General features: G+C 43.6%; 1 long non-coding RNA gene across 1 annotated transcript in view; it reads right to left on the bottom strand.

The window, feature by feature from the left end:
• Positions 1-839: 839 nt before the first annotated feature.
• Positions 840-21,379, bottom strand: part of LOC140418590 (uncharacterized) — an 88,115-nt gene continuing 67,575 nt past the window's right edge. The window contains exon 3 of the long non-coding RNA XR_011945158.1: positions 840-3,115. This is a non-coding gene — a long non-coding RNA (uncharacterized lncRNA). The remainder of the gene's footprint in view (positions 3,116-21,379) is intronic.

The following is a 21,379-nucleotide window of genomic DNA, read 5'->3' as shown; positions in this document are numbered from 1 at the left end:
TACATTTGCCCCCCCCCCCCCCCCCCCGAGTCATTCTTTTCTATCTGCTGATTTTACTTCAATGAAGGTGTGAATCATTGCTTTTAGCGTAATGCTAAAAATCCACTTGGATATAACTTGAAAGGTTTACATTTATCACCTAACTCGACTGAAACCCTCATCCATGCTTTTCCAGATGCTTACTAAGATGGTTAATTTCAATGAAAGTGTGAGACGGCATACGGCATGCTTGCCTTCATTGGCCGGGGCATTGAGTATAAGAATTGGCAAGTCATGTTGCAGCTGTATAGAACCTTAGTTAGGCCACACTTGGAGTATAGTGTTCAATTCTGGTCGCCACACTACCAGAAGGATGTGGAGGCTTTAGAGAGAGTGCAGAAGAGATTTACCAGAATGTTGCCTGGTATGGAGGGCATAAGCTATGAGGAGCGATTGAATAAACTCGGTTTGTTCTCACTGGAACGAAGGAGGTTGAGGGGCGACCTGATAGAGGTATACAAAATTATGAGGGGCATAGACAGAGTGGATAGTCAGAGGCTTTTCCCCAGGGTAGAGGGGTCAATTACTAGGGGGCATAGGTTTAAGGTGAGAGGGGCAAAGTTTAGAGTAGATGTACGAGGCAAGTTTTTTACGCAGAGGGTAGTGGGTGCCTGGAACTCACTACCGGAGGAGGTAGTGGAGGCAGGGACGATAGGGACATTTAAGGGGCATCTTGACAAATATATGAATAGGATGGGAATAGAAGGATACGGACCCAGGAAGTGTAGAAGATTGTAGTTTAGTCGGGCAGTATGGTCGGCACGGGCTTGGAGGGCCGAAGGGCCTGTTCCTGTGCTGTACATTTCTTTGTTCTTTGTTGTTGTTTGTTGAGACATTGTTTTTAGCTTCATACAAAAATCCTGTTTGTTTGCTCCGCCTGTTTGGGAGAAGGAATCTGCATTTTATAATCCTGCTCTTTGCAGCTGCTGTTAACCCTTCATGGGATCTTTCCCCCCCAGAGCTGAAGGGGTTGGATTACGAGGAGAGGTTGAGTAGACTGGGACTGTACTCGTTGGAATTTAGAAGGATGAGGGGGGGATCTAATAGAAACATATAAAATTATGAAAGGAATAGATAGGATAGATGCGGGCAGGTTGTTTCCACTGGCGGGTGAAAGCAGAACTAGGGGGCATAGCCTCAAAATAAGGGGAAGTAGATTTAGGACTGAGTTTAGGAGGAACTTCTTCACCCAAAGGGTTGTGAATCAATGGAATTCCTTGCCCAGTGAAGCAGTAGAGGCTCCTTCATTAAATGTTTTTAAGATAAAGATAGATAGTTTTTTGAAGAATAAAGGGATTAAGGGTTATGGTGTTCGGGCCGGAAAGTGGAGCTGAGTCCACAAAAGATCAGCCATAATCTCATTGAATGGTGGAACAGGCTCGAGGGGCCAGATGGCCTACTCCTGCTTCTAGTTCTTATGTTCTCTCATGTTTCTCTCAGACCAGATATTGCCAGACTTCCATGTTTCAAATGACACATCTTTCCATATTTTCAATTACATCCCGTCTTGACATTTGAAACATAACTATATCATTTGGTCAATTACACCCCCCATCCAATTATGCTGACTAACATTTATCCCCGATCTTTGTCATTTGTGTGTATGTGTTGTGATTTTAAATTGTGCACCGAAATCAATTCGTAAATGTATCCATATCACAGACCAGAGTCGATAAACAGTCTTTTTTTTCCGTTCCTCAAGTCCAATTACCGTGAACCATAGCTGTAGCTGCTCAGGAAGGTAACCCAATGGCTATATCCATGTGTTCCACTACCTCCAAAGCATTTTACTTCCTTGGGGTAGCAGCACCGTAGAGGCTTCCTCATGTCCCTTAGAAACAGCACACAACCCAGTCCATCAGTAACCAAAAAGGTCTTTTATCCATCACTGGCTGTCTAGTGTCCCATTTTTCTGTCATCCAAATTGCTCTCCGTTTCTTATTGGAATGGTAAATTATGGTATCATGTACCACCCACTGATTCCCTTGCTTCATTAATTTAAAAGGTTCAATCGATCCTGCTTCTATCCCTGACTTCTCCACATTAATGTCTAACATTGTCCTGAACCATGTATGTCTGCCAGCCCCTGGTGTACATGAGAGAATATCTTTCTGACAAATTTCCTTCAAATCCCTTTTGTCTGTTATCATTTCCCTTACAACATGAAAGTGTATCTTTTCCATTACAACATTTGCAACACAATATGCCAACAGTATTCGCAAAACCACATCGAACTATCACTTTCCTTTTTCCAAATAAATTCTCCCTATTGTTAAATACACAGTAAAAATAAAAATTAAGTCTTATCTTAATACATTACTCATTACCTAACCACACAAATAGACAGTGTGTCACAACTTTACATATTTGCAAATGTTATCACAATTTCAGCACTAAAAATAAAGTACAATATCAATACATCACTTCGTCACTTTGGGACCAATAGTCATTACATATAAAATATGGTGTGTTAACAACATCAATATTATTCGTGATGTTCTATGCAGGTAAATCAAGAAAACACACTAAACTACCACTATTCCCCCTCTATTAAAACATTCACACAGTTTAGAAATGCTGATCAAGTTCTTGAACGGCACACATACCCCATTATCATACATACATAACAGTCCCTAACAGTTTACATGACATTTCTTCCTTAATAACTATTACAGCTCTCCAATGCAATATTGTTTGCTGCATTGGTAATAATTTTCACACCGTGGCATCAAGCTACAAAAATTCTCATGTTAGGGTTCCTCGTCAGTCGCTGCTGTCTGCCGAGACCCTTAGTAAATCCACCGCATGGTACATACCCCGTGGAGACCGCAGATCATCTATCAGCTGATGTCCAGTTAGAGATGTCTGACCGGAGGTTTCAATGCTCAGTAATAATTTGATATTTTGATTTGTTTCTAACCCATAAAGTTTTCCTCCAGGCTCTGTCATTTAATTCTCCCAAATATGTAGCCAATTGTATGATTAGTTTCCCCCCAATACTGTTGAAACATTCTTTTCTGGATTGTAGTTCTCTTCCTTCTTGTGAACTGGTTTGTCTGTTATTTATTTTTTCCATCTGAAAAATCAAATGAACAGGTCAAGGGTGGAGAGGACCCAATTCTTTAATTTGTACTTTCTATCTTCGTTTGGATACTCCAGAAGTGCCCTCTCCAGGACTTCCGGATTTCTTTTGCCACCATTTCTTTCCTTTTTCTTTTTGAACTGGTTTATTTTCCTTACCATTGATGTACATCATACAATTAAAGCCTGTTAAGCCTCCTCCTTCTATCATTGCACCCCTGAGTGAGATTCAAAGAATCTCAAACTCCTCCTCATTTGCTCACTCAGTGATCCAATCTGGTCGAAACCTTACCCTGATACATTCCTGATGTTGCTACTGCATTTACTTTAATTACTTTATTTTGATTACGACCGGATTTTTATGAAGGAAAGTTCCAAACATGACATTTTAACTTTATCATCTGTCCACCAATTCTGCTAATGGCTTTTAATTCACTGTCTTCCCACCAATTGGGTCATATGTTTTAAAAGCTGGTTTAAAAGCCGAAATATCTAACGCTTTAAATCTGATCCTACGTAATTGAGCTTCAGTCGAGAAGCAGTTGACCGATATATTCCGATCGATTGCGGCATGCATAGTCAGACAAACAATACCCCTCCAGCTGGCCAAATTCAGCCTGTGGCAGCTGCCGCTCCAGTGGCGGCTGCTGCAGGGTTATCAGCCGTAAATACAACCTCTCCAGAAGAATCGGCTTCCACATGTTCCCTTGCCCCATTAAAAGAATACAGAAAACCTTCACAATGTCTTTATTGTGGTAAAACAGGATATTGGATGAAATCATGTTGTTACATAGAATTTTTTTAGATTTCACAGAATTTACAGTGCAGAAGGAGGCCATTTGACCCATCGAGTCTGCACCGGCCCTTGGAAAGAGCACCCTACCCAAGCCCACACCCCCACCCTATCCCCATAACCCAGCAACCCCAATTTTGGACACTAAGGGCAATTTACCATGTCCAATCCACCTAACCTGCACATCTTTGGACTGTGGGAGGAAACCGGAGCACCCGGAGAAAACCCACGCACACACGGGGAAGAACGTGCAGACTCCGCACAGGCAGTGACCCAAGCCGGGAATCGAACCTCGGACCCTGGAACTGTTAAACAATTGTGCTAACCATTATGCTACCGTGTTACAAACAAGACGACTAAAGAAATAATAGTTCTGGTATCAATCCGCCTATGAAATGTCCAATAACTCATACAATATGTTTCTGCCCCGTGGCCGGCCATGTCATGCGTACAGACAGGACACGCCCAGGGTTGCGTACCAACAAGACGTACAGGGAACCTAGGCCCCTCCAGCCGTTCCCACGCAGGGATGCACGCAATGACGACAATGAAATGACTGACATGTTCAACAGCTTAGCCGCAAATACAAAGACGTGCTCTGCTTGAAGCTTCAAAAAACTAATGGACCCCACTCTTGGTGATTCTTTTCGTATTTCATTGCATGCACTGCTTGAACAGAAAAAGGATGGATTATATCTTTCACTAAGAGTGGGAGGATATAATATTGATTTTCTTTTTGATACTGGCGCTGAACTTACCTGTGTTACTCAAGACTATGCTGATTTATTTCCCCTAAATACAGGAAAGATTAACGCTTTTGCAGCAGGGGGAGATTCTTTTACCCTCCGAAAGACTGAACCAATGCTGTTAGAATTTGGACCACATCCAAATAGTAAAAGGAGATTGGATATCATCCAACACAAAAACATCTTTCTAAAATTTAATTTCAAAAGTTTAATTGAAAGGACTAAATCATGGCAGGACAGCTCCAAGGCACGGTCTGCTCCTCTTGCTCCATGTGGCAGACTGGGGACAGTTCCAGTCCCCAGGGTCAACATGTGTGCAGGAAGTGTCTCCAGTTACAGCTCCTGGAAGCTCGAGTTTCAGAGCTGGAGCGGCAGCTGGAGATACTGTGGAGCATCCGCGAGTCGGAGAGCATCGTGGATAGCACGTATAGAGAGGTGGTCACACCGCAGGCTCAGACTCTCCAGGCAGGAAGGGAATGGGTGACCACCAGACAGAGCAAGAGATCGAGGCAGGTAGTGCAGAAATCTCCTGTGGCCATTCCCTGCAGAACTGCTTTGGATACTGTTGAGGGGAATGGCCTCTCGGGAAAACAACAGCCAAACACGTGGCACCACAGTTGGTTCTGCTGCAGAGGGGAGGGGTGATAAGTGTGACAGTGCAATAGTTATAGGGGATTCGATTGTATGGGGAACAGACGGGCGTTTCTGTGGCCGCAAATGAGACTCCAGGATGGTATGTTGCCTCCCTGGTGCTGGGGTCAAGGATGTCTCAGAGTGGGTCCAGGACATTCTGGAGGGGAAGGGTGAACAGCCAGTGGTCGTGATACACATTGGTACAAATGACATAGGTTAAAAAAGGTTAAAAAAGGGATGAGGTCCTAAAAGCAGAATACAGGGAGGTAGGAAGGAAGTTAAGAAATCAGACCTCGAAGGTAGTGATCTCAGGATTACTACCGGTGCTATGTGCTGGTTAGAGTAGAAATGACAGGATATATAGGATGAATACATGGCTGAAGGGATGGTGTCAGGGGGAGGGTTTCAGATTCCTGGGTATTGGGACCGGTTCTGGGGGAGGTGGTACAAACTGGACGGGTTACACCTGGGCAGGACTGGAACTGATGTCCTTGGGGGGGCTATTTGCTAGAGCGGTTGGGGAGTGCTTAAACTAACGTGGGCGGGGGATGGGAACCGGTGCAGGACGTCGGAAAGTAGTAAAACAGGGACAGAAACAAAAGGCAGTAAGGGGGAAAGTGTAAGGCAGAGAAGCCATCGTCAAAAATCAAAAAGGGCGACAGTACAAGGTACAGTGACTATGGGGAGCTCAGTGAATAGGCCCTTAATACTAAAAGCAATAAAACAGGAAGTAAAAACATAAATGGAAAGCAACGCGGCAGATTGTTACATGAAGATATGGGTTCAACGACAAGGAAAATTAGGAGAAAAGTTAAGAGGAAAAATAACTTAGGCGAGGTTACTGATCAAGGTGTTAAGATTCAAAACAGAGGTAAAAAAGCCAACAGTAGTGTACTTAACCTGAATGCTCATACTGTTCGGAATAAGGTAAATGAGTTGATGGCGCAAATCATCGTGAATGACTATGGTTTAGTGTCCATTACTGAAACATGGTTAAAGGATGGTCACGACTGGGAGTTAAATATCCGAGGGTATCAAACTATTCGGAAGGACAGAGTGGATGGTAAGGGAGGTGGTGTAGCTCTGTTATTTAAGGATGACATCCAGGCAACAGTAAGGGATGACATCGGTGTTATGGAGGATCAGGTTGAATCCATTTGGCTGGAAATCAGGAATAGTAAGGCGAAAAAGTCACTGATAGGAGTAGTCTATGCAGTGATCTCTGTAGGTGTATGTACACAAGGGGTTTATGTGTAACTAGCAGCACCACATGATCACTAGAGGATCGGACCAACAGGGGTATAAAAAGCAGCCACACTGGGTGTCTTGCTCTCTCTCTCAGGTGTACTGTGGACAGGGTAATATCAGAAAAGTTTAGATAGTTAGTGGAGTTAAGTTTAGTTATTGTTGTTAAATCTTGTTCACCTTATCCCTAGTTTCCAAGTTAAGATAAAGAACTCATGCACTTATTGTTAGAGTTACTCAATAAATCTTTGTTGTTACTGGACAAGTTTGAGTCTTCTTCAACTAGATTCAGAGGACCTCACCATCAACCAAGGATTGAGTAACACATGTTATCGACCACTCAGGTAACACCACATGGTACCAAGGAGTGTTGGCCTTAACGACAAAAACAGAAACTAGCTAGATTAGGTTCGACAATTAAAAAAGAGATGAGAAAAAAAAAATTTGGATAAGATATTCGGCCGAGGAAAGCATTGCTACACTCGGATCTCTCGGGCACAAACTGGAAAAATCAAGTCACTTCCAGCTCCAGAACACCTCAGAACCTCTGGTAATCTCTAGTATAATTGGAAAATTTTCCTACAACAATTTAATCTGTTTCTGGAAATTAAGGACATGATCGCTGCGCCAGATTCCAAAAAAATAGCATACCTCTTAGCTGCGGCAGGGAAACCAGCCATGGAGATATATAATTCATTTACCTACGCGGAAGGACAAGGATAAGTGGGACATAATTATAAGAAAATTCGACATCCACTGCAAATCGGAGGTTAATGAGATATTTGAACGCTTTAAATTCACCAGGCGTATACAAAGACCAGGAAAATCGTTCAACAGTTTTGTCTCTGGCTTAAAGCTGTTGGCCCGATCCTGTAATTATGAGAACCTCCATGACTCCCTCATCAGGGACCAACTTGTCAGTGGCATCTCTGATGATGGACTCAGAAAATCTCTCCTGAAGCACAAAAACCTTACTCTGGAAATGGCCATACAAAAATGCTCTGCTCACGAAAACACTGAAGCACAATATCAACGCTGCACGAGCGTGGCGGGACACCGTCATGACGTGTCCTAACTGCGGAAGCGCCCACTTAAAAGGGCAATGTCCAGCTTTCGGCAAACAGTCGTATGTATGTCCTATGTTTCTCCGTGTATGGACCTATCTGTCTGGACTGTATGCAGAAAAATACTTTTCACTGTACCTCGGTACACGTGACAATAAATCAAATTCAATTCAATTCAGGTGTGGAAGATACAATCACAATGCATTCAAATGTCGAGCTGTGCTATAGATGACTTCCACGGTACAAAAACTAAGGCCCGGCGATGTTAGGAACGTGGCATCTATGGAACGCAAACCAATATATAGTGATTACCTGTCAGAACATGATGACCTAGCCTATGATGACTCATACGCTGTTGACATGGTTGCAGCAACTGAAGAACCTTACGTCACCACACCTCATCCGAAATGCCCGAGAGTAAACAACAAGGGTTTTAAAGTTTTTTAAAAATATATATATATTTTATATTTTCCCCAACGACAGAATGAAGCCCGAGCCTCCACTCACAGTTAAAGCTCACTGTCGCAACACCCTGGAACATGCAGTTTGCAAGACCCAAAGAGAGCACAATGACAAATCCATAGCAAAAGATTTGTTCATTGACGATGATTACTCAGGAGATGAGTTCCTCATTGGACAAATAGAGCACCATGACACATCATCGACAAGCAGCGATGATTTGCTCGCTGACGAATGCCACTCAGCCATGGATCAGTTCTCTGGATCTAATGGTCATTGCAACAGCAACATGGGTGCCAAGTTCAATACGAATCTCATGGTGGAGGAATCCAGTACCATGACGACATGGCAGCTCGTCGATACAGTGGGTGACAGCCACATGCCAAATATCCTAGAAGAAGGCGACGTCACGCAGAGAGCACAGGTCGACTCCACTGAGGGAGTGATACCAGCCTCCATAGCGAGCTCATTGACAGACTCCAGAATGGACGCAATCAAAGACTGTGAAGCGACAGCCGTGAATGAGGAAGACTATGACGGTCTATCTGCCTTATAGGAGCAGCCAGCAGCAGACTATGAAAGTCTACCCAGTTCATGTCACCACCGAGAAGACATTAAATGTCTACCCACTGTCAATAAAAACAGTGACAAAGTGATCACACTAGGCAGACAAGGTATGCAAGATTACAGCGAGACTGACCGAGCTCAGCTCGCATGTACAGATACGCTCATCGAAAAATTGGCTACTGACACGAACACCTTTAAGTATGACTCAAATAATAAACATGGTGAGGAAATGAACAGACAGGCATGGCACGAATGCTTGATGGGTAATTAGGCCAAGTCAGGAGTGATTCTTGCTGGAGGGGAGTGAGGAGCTAGGTTGTCGGACTTTGCAAAGATTCCTGCCTAGTGCTTGCAAAGAAGTGCAGTTCTGCAGCTGTGGAATTCTGAGAATGTATGACGCAGGGTGGGTAGACACTGAGTCGCTCTGTTGAAGACAGATACTGGCAAAAGACCGTTAGACAAAAGGAATGTAAGAAGAACCTATCGGAACCCTATAGTTGCCAAGTTATCTTATTTGGTCATGTTAAGAAGTTAAGAAGAACCTATGGGAACCCTATAGTTGCCAAGTTACCTTATTTGGGCATGTATGAAACCTCATTCAATTTACTGAGAAGATAACAATGTATATGTGGAAGCATGTTCGTTTTTTTACTTACTTTGGTGGATTCGACAGACGTCCGCCGGCGAGCCGCGCAAATAAAGTAACTGATTTTACCTGCAATTCCGACTCAGTATATTTACTGAACCAGACCGAGGGCAAAAAGATCGCAAATTCTCAATGGTACAGTCAGTGAGCAAAACCGCAACAACAATACCAACAGCGGTATCAACAGAGACAGAAATCACACAAACCACACCAATGAAACAATGACCTGCACATCATATCACAACTCCACACATAAGTGACAATGTTCCAGTACTGTTCAAAACAGGAGTAAGACTACAAACTTTACATTCCATGACAACAGATCTTGTGATTTTGTATCTGCGCCGCAGCAATCAACCAACCCAGTTTGCAAAAAAGATGACATACGGAGCACAAAAGAAAGTCTGGTACTGACAACAAACTACTTCGACCATTCCGATATCTCGTGATGTGCTCACATACACACATAAACACTGACGGTGTTCACAACGAATTGACAACATCAACACTGCCACCTCAACGACAGAAGAAATCAACCCACCTGATCAAATTCATACAGTCTGGACTCTCACATTTTTTTCGTTAAGATTGGACTTTTTAAAGATTGATTGACCATCACATACTGTACACAGTGTTATTTGTATTGTCTGTCCCCAGTTGACTGTTCAATTTTCTATACACCATACTGAAAATATGTAACACACGAAAAAGAGGGGGATGTAGTGATCTCTGTAGGTGCATGTACACAAGGGGTTAATGGGTAAATAGCAGCACCACATGATCACTAGAGGGCCGGACCAACAGGGGTATAAAACGCAGCAACACCGGGTCTCTCGCTCTCTCTGTCTTGAGTGTACTGTGAACAGAGTAATATCAGAATAGTTTAGATAGTGGAGTTACGTTATTGTTGTTAAATCTTATTCACCTTATCCCTAGTTTCCAAGTTAAGGTAAAGAACTCATGCACTTATTGTTATAGTTACTCAATAAATCTTTGTTGTTACTGGACGAGTTTGAGTCTTGTTCAACAAGATTCAGAGGACCTCACCATCAACCAAGGATTGAGTAACACGTGTTATCGACCATGCAGGTAACTCAACAGTTCCTTTACAGTCTCATATCTGATTGATCTCGGCCTCTCTATCTTTGTCTGATTGAAATAGTTCAAATTTTAACAGTAAGTGGGTTAATTTTTTATGAAAAAACTTTATTTTCTCTTAAATTTAATAATTCTTCGATTTTTATGTGGTATTCATTCCTTGTTTCTTCATATTTTTTAAAAAATAAAACAACTCGTATATAAAGCTTTTAAACGTATATAAGAATTAAATTTTTTCTGTTTTCTCCTCAGGATGAATATCAGCATTAATCCACTTTCTCCTCGAAAAAACATTTTCTCCTCAACAGTCAAAATTATCTATAAAATGATACAAGCCATGCATCACCTAATACCACTCAAAGTGGATAACCCCTAAAAGTATTAAAGAATTATCAAAGATATTAATTGATTCAATTCGACCCATAGGGGTGACCACTGAAATAATTACAAAATTATTAATGCAAACAATTGGGCCCAAAACACTAAAATGATTCTAATTGATCACGACACAACAAATTTAAAAATATTGCTCGATAAATTAGAAAAAATTGACAATAGGGACAAATTACAAGAAGCATTCTCCAGAGCAAAAAAAGGTATAAAATAAACTTTGAAGAGAATTCCAAATCCAAAATAATTTAAAAAAACAAAACATACATTTTCAATTCAAAAATGGACCTACCACCTCAGGAGACAAACACAACACCATGACTTCTCCTGTGACCCAACAGAGTAGTTCAGATTTTGAGGATTTCATCACAATTCCTCAATATAAGACCTCAAAAAACATAATTCCTAAGAATTCATCAACGTCATTGAAAATGGCGAACAAAACATTTAATTCCGGATGTGATGGCTTCATTTAATTCTTCGAATTCAATTACTGGTCACAGTCACATAGTTTCACCACCATCAGGTGCACCAACCTGTACCGCAGATATGACCCGACTGGCAGCCCCGGTCCAGGCACAAACATGGTCTACACAGCTGACACCCAATTGAAAATAAAAAATGGTTATTAGTTCAAAAAAAAATCCACACTGGCCATAGGTGACTCCAATCTCTCCAAAATTAATAGTTGTCCAGTCACCAACATCCAATTCGACTGTTTCCTTAGAGCCAAATTTATCCATAGTATATCCATTTTAAATAAACTAAAACATTATCCCAAAATACACAGGATATTTTCAAATGGTATTTTTAACCGGACACAGAGCTACTACTGCGATTAAACAACTCCAAATACTATTAAAAGTAGCAAAACAGAAATTCCCAAAAACAAAACTCTTCATCACTGAACTAAATTACAGCCAGAGTCGCCCCAAAAAACAAATGGAGACAATTGTCGCCCAAATCAATTCATCAGGAGGAAAATGTTCATCCCAAGTATACCGAATGAGCTTTTCAAGTGTCACTTAACAACATACATTGGACAAGTGACACTGCCATTGCAATCTTAAACAACTGGATAAAATAACGTACAACCCGAAAACAAACAACAATTAAATTATTTTTAACCCTGGGACTAGCCCTCAGTCCCCTGATGGTTTTAGTAGTTCCGACCTTATCCCAAACCTCAATGACTCCTACCTTTATCCTAATTTATTTTAACCCCTTACTTAATCTACGTCTACAGCTTAGATGTCTTAATGCTAATTTTTTTTCAAATTTTAATTTTTTGTTTTGAATTTTTAACCTTTTACTTTCCATGGGATATACATAGTTTTCCAGGGTGGCAGTACGGCACACAAGTATAGGAGGTTTTTCCGGTAACCATTGGCAAAGACAGTTGTAACAAGCGGTTTTCTGCAGCTGGTGTTTGGCAGTTTGCCAGCAGGTTCCAGACACAATCCAGGGCCACTGGCTTTGTCAAGTTCTCCACAATTTGAGGCATTTCTCAGAACAGCTGAGCTATTTTTTACTTTTTTGAGGTAAATCCATTTCAATAATTGAATATTTTTTCATAGTTGTAAGATTTATCCACCTAATTTGATTTTTTAAGGATTTTTTAAATTTGGAAATTGGTGCTACACACTTAGTGAGAGGAAGGCTCTTGGTGGACGAAAAACAGTCCCCTGAGGAGCAGTATTGTCTGCGAAACATGTAGGGACCAAAGTTTGCCTAAAAACAGGTTTTAGTAGCTCACATAAAGAACTGTACTCTCTACTTTGATGCAGGTAGCACATTTTAAAATTCTGTCGTTTTTTAATGTTAAAAAAAACTTGGAACATTTACAAAGGACGATTCCCATCGCTAAACAATCGAGGGTTAGTCTACCTTCCGATTCAAAATTTCAACAGGACAACTCTTCAGGTAGCATTTTTCAATTCAAATATTTTTACTAAAAATAAAAATAAAGTCAAAATCAAAAAACGATTCCTTCCGCGAGACAGTCGAGTATTAGACTACCATCTGATCCAAAATTTCAACAGGACCACTTTCCAGGTACATCGCAATTTGTTAGAGAAAAACTCCTATTTGATTATCTTATATTTATTAATTTGTTTCTTAAAGTTCCTTTAGTCTCACATCTGATTGATCTCAGGCTCTCTATCTTTATCACATTAAAATAGCTTAAAGTGTAATAATAATTGAATTAATATTGATATATATATTTTTTAATAATGGTTGAGTTTGGATTGCATTCATTCTCGTTTTTTTCATAATTTTTTTAATAGGAAATTAATATTACTCACAGAAAACATTTAAAATTTTATGAGAAATTAATTTTTTCTGTTTCCTTCTAAGGATGAAAACCACCATTCTTCCTGCTCAAGAAAATATTGGTTCAACAACCAAAATTATATATAAAATGCTACAATCTATGCATCATCTTACAATTATCTTGATCAATTAGGCCAGTGGGCCGACGAATGGCAGATGGAGTTTAATTTAGATAAATGTGAGGTGATGCATTTTGGCAGATCGAATCAGGCCAGGACCTACTCAGTTAATGGTAGGGCGTTGGGGAGAGTTATAGAACAAAGAGATCTAGGAGTACAGGTTCATAGCTCCTTGAAGGTGGAGTCGCAGATGGACAGGGTGGTGAAGAAGGCATTCGGCATGCTTGGTTTCATTGGTCAGAACATTGAATACAGGAGTTGGGACGTCTTGTTGAAGTTGTACAAGACATTGGTACGGCCACACTTGGAATACTGTGTGCAGTTCTGGTCACCCTATTATAGGAAGAATATTATTAAACCGGAAAGAGTGCAGAAAAGATTTACTAGGATGTTACCGGGACTTGATGGTTTGAGTTATAAGGAGAGGCTGGATAGACTGGGACTTTTTTCCTTGGAGCGTAGGAGGCTTAGGGGTGATCTTATAGAGGTCTATAAAATAATGAGGGGCATAGATAAAGTAGATAGTCAACATCTTTTCCCAAAGGTAGGAGAGTCTAAAACTAGAGGGCATAGGTTTAAGGTGAGAGGGGAGAGATTCAGAAGGGCCCAGAGGGGCAATTTCTTCACTCAGAGGGTAGTGAGTGTCTGGAATGGGCTGCCAGAGGTAGTAGCAGAGGCGGGTACAATTGTGTCTCTTAAAAAACATTTAGATAGTTACATGTGTAAGATGGGTATAGAGGGTTATGGGCCAAGTGCGGGCAACTGGGACTAGCTTAATGGTAAAAACTGGGCGGCATGGACTGGTTGGGCCGAAGGGCCTGTTTCCATGCTGTAAACTTCTATGATTCTATGATTCTAATAGAAGGCGATATCCCCAAAAGTATCAAAAAATTGTCAAAAACATTAATTAATTCAATCCGACCCATAGGAGTCACCCCTGAAATAAGTACAAAATTGATTACTAATGCAAACAATTGGGCCCAAAATACTCAAATAATTCTAATGGACCATGATATAACAAATTTAAAAATACTACTTAATTAGAAAAAATTGATAATAAGGATAGATCACAAGAAGCATTCTGCACAGCAAAAAGATGGTAAAAAAAAACTTCAAGGAAAATGCTAATTTCGATATAATTCAAAAAACCCAAAACTTCATTTTCAACTCAAACATAAACCTATCACCCAAGGATACTGACATCATTGATTCACCTAAGACACAGGACATGGATTCAGATTTCCAGCATACAAAGCCTCGTCACAACAACAGGATTTCACCCTCACCAGTAGTTCCAACTTGTACCGCATATCTCAACCCCTCATATCTCAACCCATTAACAGCTCCGGTCCAGGCACAATCATGGATCAACACAATTGATAGCCCAATTGAAAAGAAAACCAATGCTATACAAACACCAAAAAAGGACTTACCCACTGTGGTGATATGCATCACTGTAAATGCACACGGGGTTAATGTAAATACACGTAGACTAGATAGACACTAGAGGGAGCACCAGAGACATGACACACAGACATTCAACCAATAGGTCAGTAAGACAGGACACAACCAATGGGCATTCAAGGTACACACAGAGGTGACACTATCACAGGGGGGCATTACACCATCCATATAAAAGGACACAGCACACATGATCTTCCTCTTTCCAGTGGAGACACTCAGTGAGTACAGACACAGGGTTGATTGAACACCACACCCACCATGTGGATTGTAGCAGACTGGTTCATCAGTCTGAGTAGCTATAGAAGGATTAACAGTAGAGTCGAATCCAAGTAGGAGAATTGTCAATAGTTTAATAAACATGTTAAAGCTATCTCCAAGTCTGAACCTTCCTTTGTCAGAGTGCACATCAAGGAAGCTGCTTATGCTATGTCAAGAGCACAACAAAACACCCACTACCACAAATAACACAACCACACATATCACATCGCAACACCCCCATACATATTACAAAAATAAAAAATGGCTTAGTCCCAAAAAATCCATTCTAATCATAGGAGACTCCAATCTGTCCACAAATAAGAGTTGTCCAATCCCTAACATTTAATTTGACAGCTTTCCCCGAGCTAAATTCATCCACATTACTTCCATTCTAAATAAATTAAAATTCCATCCCATAGTAAACACAATTATATTTTCAATTGGCATTTTTAACCGTACGCAGAGAGCTACCACTGCAATCAAACAATTACAAATTCTTTCAAAAGTAGCCACACAAAAATTCCCCGAAACTAAAATCTTTATCACGGAAATTAATTATAGCCAGAGTCTCCCAAAAAAACAAATACAGACAATTATCACCCAAGTGAATTTATTAGAAAAAAATGTTTTATCCCACTTATATCAAATGTGGTGAAAATATTCACCATAATAAGTTTTCTGTATAGTACTGTGGCCTATGGCTAGGGAATGGTAATATGATCCCCTTCCATGTATTGTACCGGAACCCTGGTGGGCTCCGCCCCCCCCCCGGGGCAGTATATAGACCTGCCGCCTGTGGGCGGCACTCATTATTACAGCAGTCACAGGCAGGCAAGTTCTTGGATAATAAAGCCTATGTTCACTCGTTCTCATCATCTTGTAGTGAATTGATGGTACATCAATTTATTATCCAAAGACATCATGATGGAAGCCGCTCTGAAGCCTGATAAACCAGAACTCGCGCACGAGCAGCAGAAGCTAAGGAAATCTTCACCCACTGGCTCCGCTGTTTTGAGGCCTACCTCGACTCCTCTGAAACGCTTCCCTCCGACGCCCTCAAGCTGCGCCTGCTCCACGCCCGGGTGAGCCACCGAATCTCGGGTATGATTGAGGACGCAGTAACCTACAAAGCAGCGGTCGCGATTCTAAAGAGACAGTTTGTGAAGCCCGTGAGCGAAGTGTTCGCGCGGCTCCTCCTCACTTCCCGCCATCAACGCTCCGGCGAATCGCAGGATGAGTATCTAGAGAACCTGACACTACTCGCCTGCAACTGCAACTACAGGGATGTGAAGGCCGATGGGCACATGAAGCTGATGATCCGGGACGCCTACGCGGCTGGGGTCCGGTCTAACTACGTTCGGCAGCAACTGCTGGAAAACGGGGCCACTGATCTACAGGACACGGTAAAACCCCTCGTGGGCACCACAGACAGGGCCTTCACAAGACCAGACTACATTCCAGGTTTCTGCCGCGCGGCTGCCCGTTCAGCCCGGGGGACCATCTTGCTACTTCTGCATTCAGGGCCAACACCCCCGGCAGCATTGCCCAGCCCGCAGCGCGACATGCAGCAAAAAGGGACATTTTGCTAGAGTCTGTCTGGCCCGATCCAAAGCCCCGAAGTCAAAAGCTTACTAGGCCCGATCCACGGACTCACAGACCCACAGACTCCACAAAGTGGCTGCGTGACTACTGATACCATCCCCTTCAGATGCGTCATCCGCCTCGTGCAGCTCGTGGGGGGCGCCATCTTTAACTCAGCCCGACACGTGCGACCCATGGGGGCGGCCATATTCAACACCAACAGACACGTGCGACCGATGGGGTGACCAGCTTGATCGCCATCTTTAACTCAGCCCGACACGTGCGACTCGTGGGGGCCGCCATCTTGTGACCCCGATACCTCCGACTACGCAGACTACCTGCAGCTCGGCGCAGTGACCCTCAACCAAGTCACGGCCAAAACATCTGAAGAATTCGATGATGGCCATCTGGGTCAATGGGCGCGAGCCCCCGTCTTATCGACTCCGAGAATACAGAGAGCTTCGTCCATCCCGACACAGTAAGGCGCTGCTCCCTCCACATCTACCCCGCGTCCCAGACAATCTCCCTTGCCTCCGGATCCCGTTCGGGACAGATCCGGGGGTACTGTGTCGTGAACCTCACGATACCGGGCGCTGAGTACTCCCATTTTAAACTGTGTGTCCTCCCTCACCTCTGAGCCCCCCCCCCCCACTGCTTGGACACGGCTTCCAATGCAGTCACCGAAGCTTGACCCTAAAGTTCGGCGGACTCCTACCCCCTCTCACTGTATGTAGCTTTGCGACCCTTAAGGTCACCCCCGCTTCACTCTTTGCGAACCTCAGCCCCGACTGTAAGCCCGTCGCCACCAGGAGCAGGCGGTACAGTGCACAAGACATGGTTTTTATCAAGTCGGAGGTCCAGCGGCTCGAGGGAGGGGGTCATCGAGGCCGGGGGTCATCGAGGCCAGCAACAGCCCCTGGAGAGCACAAGTGGTGGTTGTCAGGACCCGGGAAAAGAATCGGATGGTTGTGGACTACAGCCAGACCATAAACCGGTTCACGCAACTTGATGCGTCCCCCCTCCCCCACATAGCGGAGATGGTCAACCAGATCGCACAGTACCAGGTGTTCTCCATGGTAGATCTGAAGTCTGCCTACCACCCGCTCCCGATCCACCCGGAAGATCGCCACTACACTGCTTTTGAAGCAGCCGGCTGACTCTTCCACTTCCTCAGGGTCTCTTTCGGCGTCACTAATGGGGTCTCGGTCTTCCAGAGAACGATGGACTGAATGGTGGACCAGTACGCCTGTGGGCTGCACACCCGTACTTGGACAATGTTACCATCTGCAGCCATGATCAGCAGGACCAATTACGCCAACCTTCAGAGGTTCCTCCAGACCACCCAATCCCTCAACCTCACATATAACAAGGCTAGCCATCCTCGACTATGTCGTGGAAAACGGGGTCCTAGGGCCCGACCCTGACCACATGTGCCCCCTCATGGAACTTCCCCTTCCCCACAGCCACAAGGCCCTCAAACGCTGCCTGGGGCTATTCTCCTATTAAGCACAGTGGGTCCCCAACTATGCGGACAAAGCCCGCCCACTTATCAAAGACACTATATTCCCTCTGACGGCTGAAGCCCGCTCGGCCTTCAGCCGCATCAAGGCCGATATCACTAAGGCCGCGATGCACGAGTCCGTCCCCTTCCAGGTAGGGAGCGGTGCGTCAGGCGTCGCCCTGGCCGCCACCCTCAACCAGGCGGGCAGGCCAGTAGTCTTCTTTTCTAGAACCCTCCATGCGTCCGAGATTCGACACTCCTCTGTCGAGAAGGAAGCGCAAGCCATTGTGGACGCTGTGCGGCATTGGAGGCAGTACCTAGCCGGTAGGAGGTTCACCCTCGTCACCGACCAACGGTGGGTAGCCTTTATGTTCGACAATGCACAACGGAGCAAAATTAAAAACGACAAAATCTTGAGGTGGAGGATCGAACTCTCCACCTATACTTACGATATCAAGTATCGTCCTGGGGAGCTCAACGAGCCCTCAGATGCCCTGTCCCGCCGCACATGCGCCAGTGCGCAAGATGACCGACTTCAGGCTATCCACAATGACCTCTGTCACCCGGGGGTCACTCGGCTTATTCACTTTATTAAGGCCCACAATCTGCCCTACTCCTCCGAGGAGGTCAGGGCCATGACCAGGGATTGCCAAGTCTGCGCAGAGTGCAAACGCACTTCTACCGGCCAGACAAGGCCCACCTGGTAAAGGCCTCCCAACCCTTTGAGCGCCTCAGTATCGACTTCAAAGGGCCCCTCCCTTCCACCAACCGCAATATATACTTCTTGACCGTCATTGACGAGAACTCCCGCTTCCCCTTCGCTATCCCATGTCCCAACATGACCTCGGCCGCTGTTATAAAGGCACTGCACAGCATTTTCACCTTGTTCGGTTTACCTGCATACGTCCACAGTGACCCGGGCACCTCTTTCATGAGTGATGAGCTGCGTCAGTACCTGCTCAGTAAGGGCATCCCCTCGAGCAGGACTACGAGCTACAACCCGCAGGGAAACGGGCAGGTGGAAAGGGAGAACGCAACAGTATGGAAGGCTGTTCTTCTTGCCCTTCGGTCTAGAAGTCTCCAGATTCCCCACTGGCAGGAGGTCCTCCCCGATGCGCTCCACTCCATTAGATCGCTCCTCTGCACAGCCACGAACGAGACCCCTCACGACCGTTTGTTTGTCTTCCCTAGGAAGTCCATCTCCGGGGTCTCACTTCCATCCTGGCCGACAACTCTGGGACCTGTCCTTCTCCGGAAGCATACGACGAGCCATAAGACCGACCCCCTGATCGAGAGGGTCCAGCTGTTGCACGCCAACCCCCAATATGTCTATGCCGCACACGAAGACGGACGGCAAGATACGGTCTCCCTCCGGGACCTGGCGCTTGATGGTTCCCATGTCAACACCCCCCCCCCCTCCCCACCGCGAATCCCTAACGCCCCTCTGGGGCTCCTGTACTGTCCCGCGCCTACATTGCCGCCATCCACCACCACCCTGCCTACCCCCACCCCTCAACCGTCGCCGACATGCCGGACCAAAGCTCCAGACAACATGCTCTCGGAGTCAACAACTACAACGCCCGTACCCGCCGCACCGCCAGAGCTGAGGAGGTCCAAAAGAACAATCCGGCCTCCAGACAGACTGAACGTAGGATGACCCCACTTCACCCCTGCTGGACTTCATTTTTAACAAGGGGTGAATGTGGTGAATGTATTCACAATAATATAAGTTGTCTGTATAGCATTGTGGCCTATGGCCAGGGAATGGTAATATGATCTCCTTCCATGTATTGTACTGGAACCCTGGTGGGCTCCGCCCCCCACAGGGCAGTATATAGGCCTGCCACCTGTGGGCGGCAGTCATTGTTACAGCAGTCGCAGGCAGGCAAGTTCTTGGATAATAAAGCCTATGTTCACTCGTTCTCATCGTCTTGTAGTGAATTGATGGTACCTCATCAAACAAAGTTTTTAATGTGTCACATAACAAGGTAACCTGGACAGATGACACTGCCACAGCTATCCTTAATAATTGGTTAAAATATATTTAAATTAATTAGCGTACAACCTCTATGTTCTATGTAACCCAAAAATATAATTTATTTTTTTATCCTAATCTGACCCTTAAACTACCCCCTAATCCCCTTTTACTTTCCATGGGACAGAGTGTTCTTTAAAGTAACAATATTATACACAAGTATAGGAATATACTGCAGTAACCATTGGTAAAAACAACCGCTTTATATTGCAATCTTAATTAAGTAACAGTAAATAGAAATCATCCCCCAATGGAAGAAAACCTAGCTACTTGACATAGTAACCCGAGGTAAAAAACGGGGAACAAGAATATGTAGATGTATTTATATTACATTTTCTTCCTGTAAATGAATGAGTTCTTACTGACAATTTAGTGAAAAGGTTAACAAAAAAATTACTTTTTCTGAAATATATTATTAAAAATTGTCTAATGTTCTTGACTGCCATTTATTTTAATATTCCTGATTATATGCATTTCTAATTTAAATATTTCAATTGACAATTTTTAAAGGTACCTTGACGTTGCTGACATCACAAACTAAAAATGAACAACAGCAAAACGAATCCCCTCTCTATCCAGACAGATACATTTACCCCAACAGTGAAGTTAATTTTAAAGATGTTACAAATGGTGCACCAGTTATCTATTCTCAAGTCGGACACCCCTACACACATTGAAGAATTATCAAAGTCACGAATAGACTCAATCAAACCAGCAGGTTTAACTATCGCAACAGCGAACAGATTAACAATCAATGCAAACAATTGGGTAAATGTTTTAATAATTGAACACTATAAAACAAACCAAAAAACATTTAATAAATTACAAAAAATTATTAATACAAATAGATACGAGGAAGCTTTTCAAAAGCTGTGCAATGGCACAAAAGGAAGTTGCAGAATAAATTCAGAACTAAAACAATCCAAAAAACAAAAGAGTACATCTTTAATTTACAAAAAGACTTAACATTGGAAGAATTAAAAACAAAAACTTCTTCCGCAACACAGCAACATGACAATCGACAAATTGATGGACCACTTTCCAAACATACAGACATCTCAAAATACACGACATGTAATGATACACTGACAACATTACAGATAAAGCAGAAAATACCAATACACACAGTGCCGGTGCCAAGCACTCCTAAGAATTTAACTACCGATCACATAATTTCACCCCCATCACCTACACCGACTTGTTCTAGCCATTTGGGTCTTTTAAAAGCCCCAATCCAAGCACTTACCTGGTCCTACATAGCTGGGAGCCCAGAAGTAGATAGAGGTCGTCCCACACAGTCATTACAGGTGCACTCATCTTCGCCTG

This window comes from Scyliorhinus torazame, chromosome 5 (genome assembly GCF_047496885.1).
Source record: "Scyliorhinus torazame isolate Kashiwa2021f chromosome 5, sScyTor2.1, whole genome shotgun sequence".
Classification (NCBI taxonomy): domain Eukaryota; kingdom Metazoa; phylum Chordata; class Chondrichthyes; order Carcharhiniformes; family Scyliorhinidae; genus Scyliorhinus; species Scyliorhinus torazame.
The sequence above is the reverse complement of the archived record's forward strand: the minus strand, read 5'-3'. Positions and strand labels throughout refer to the sequence as shown.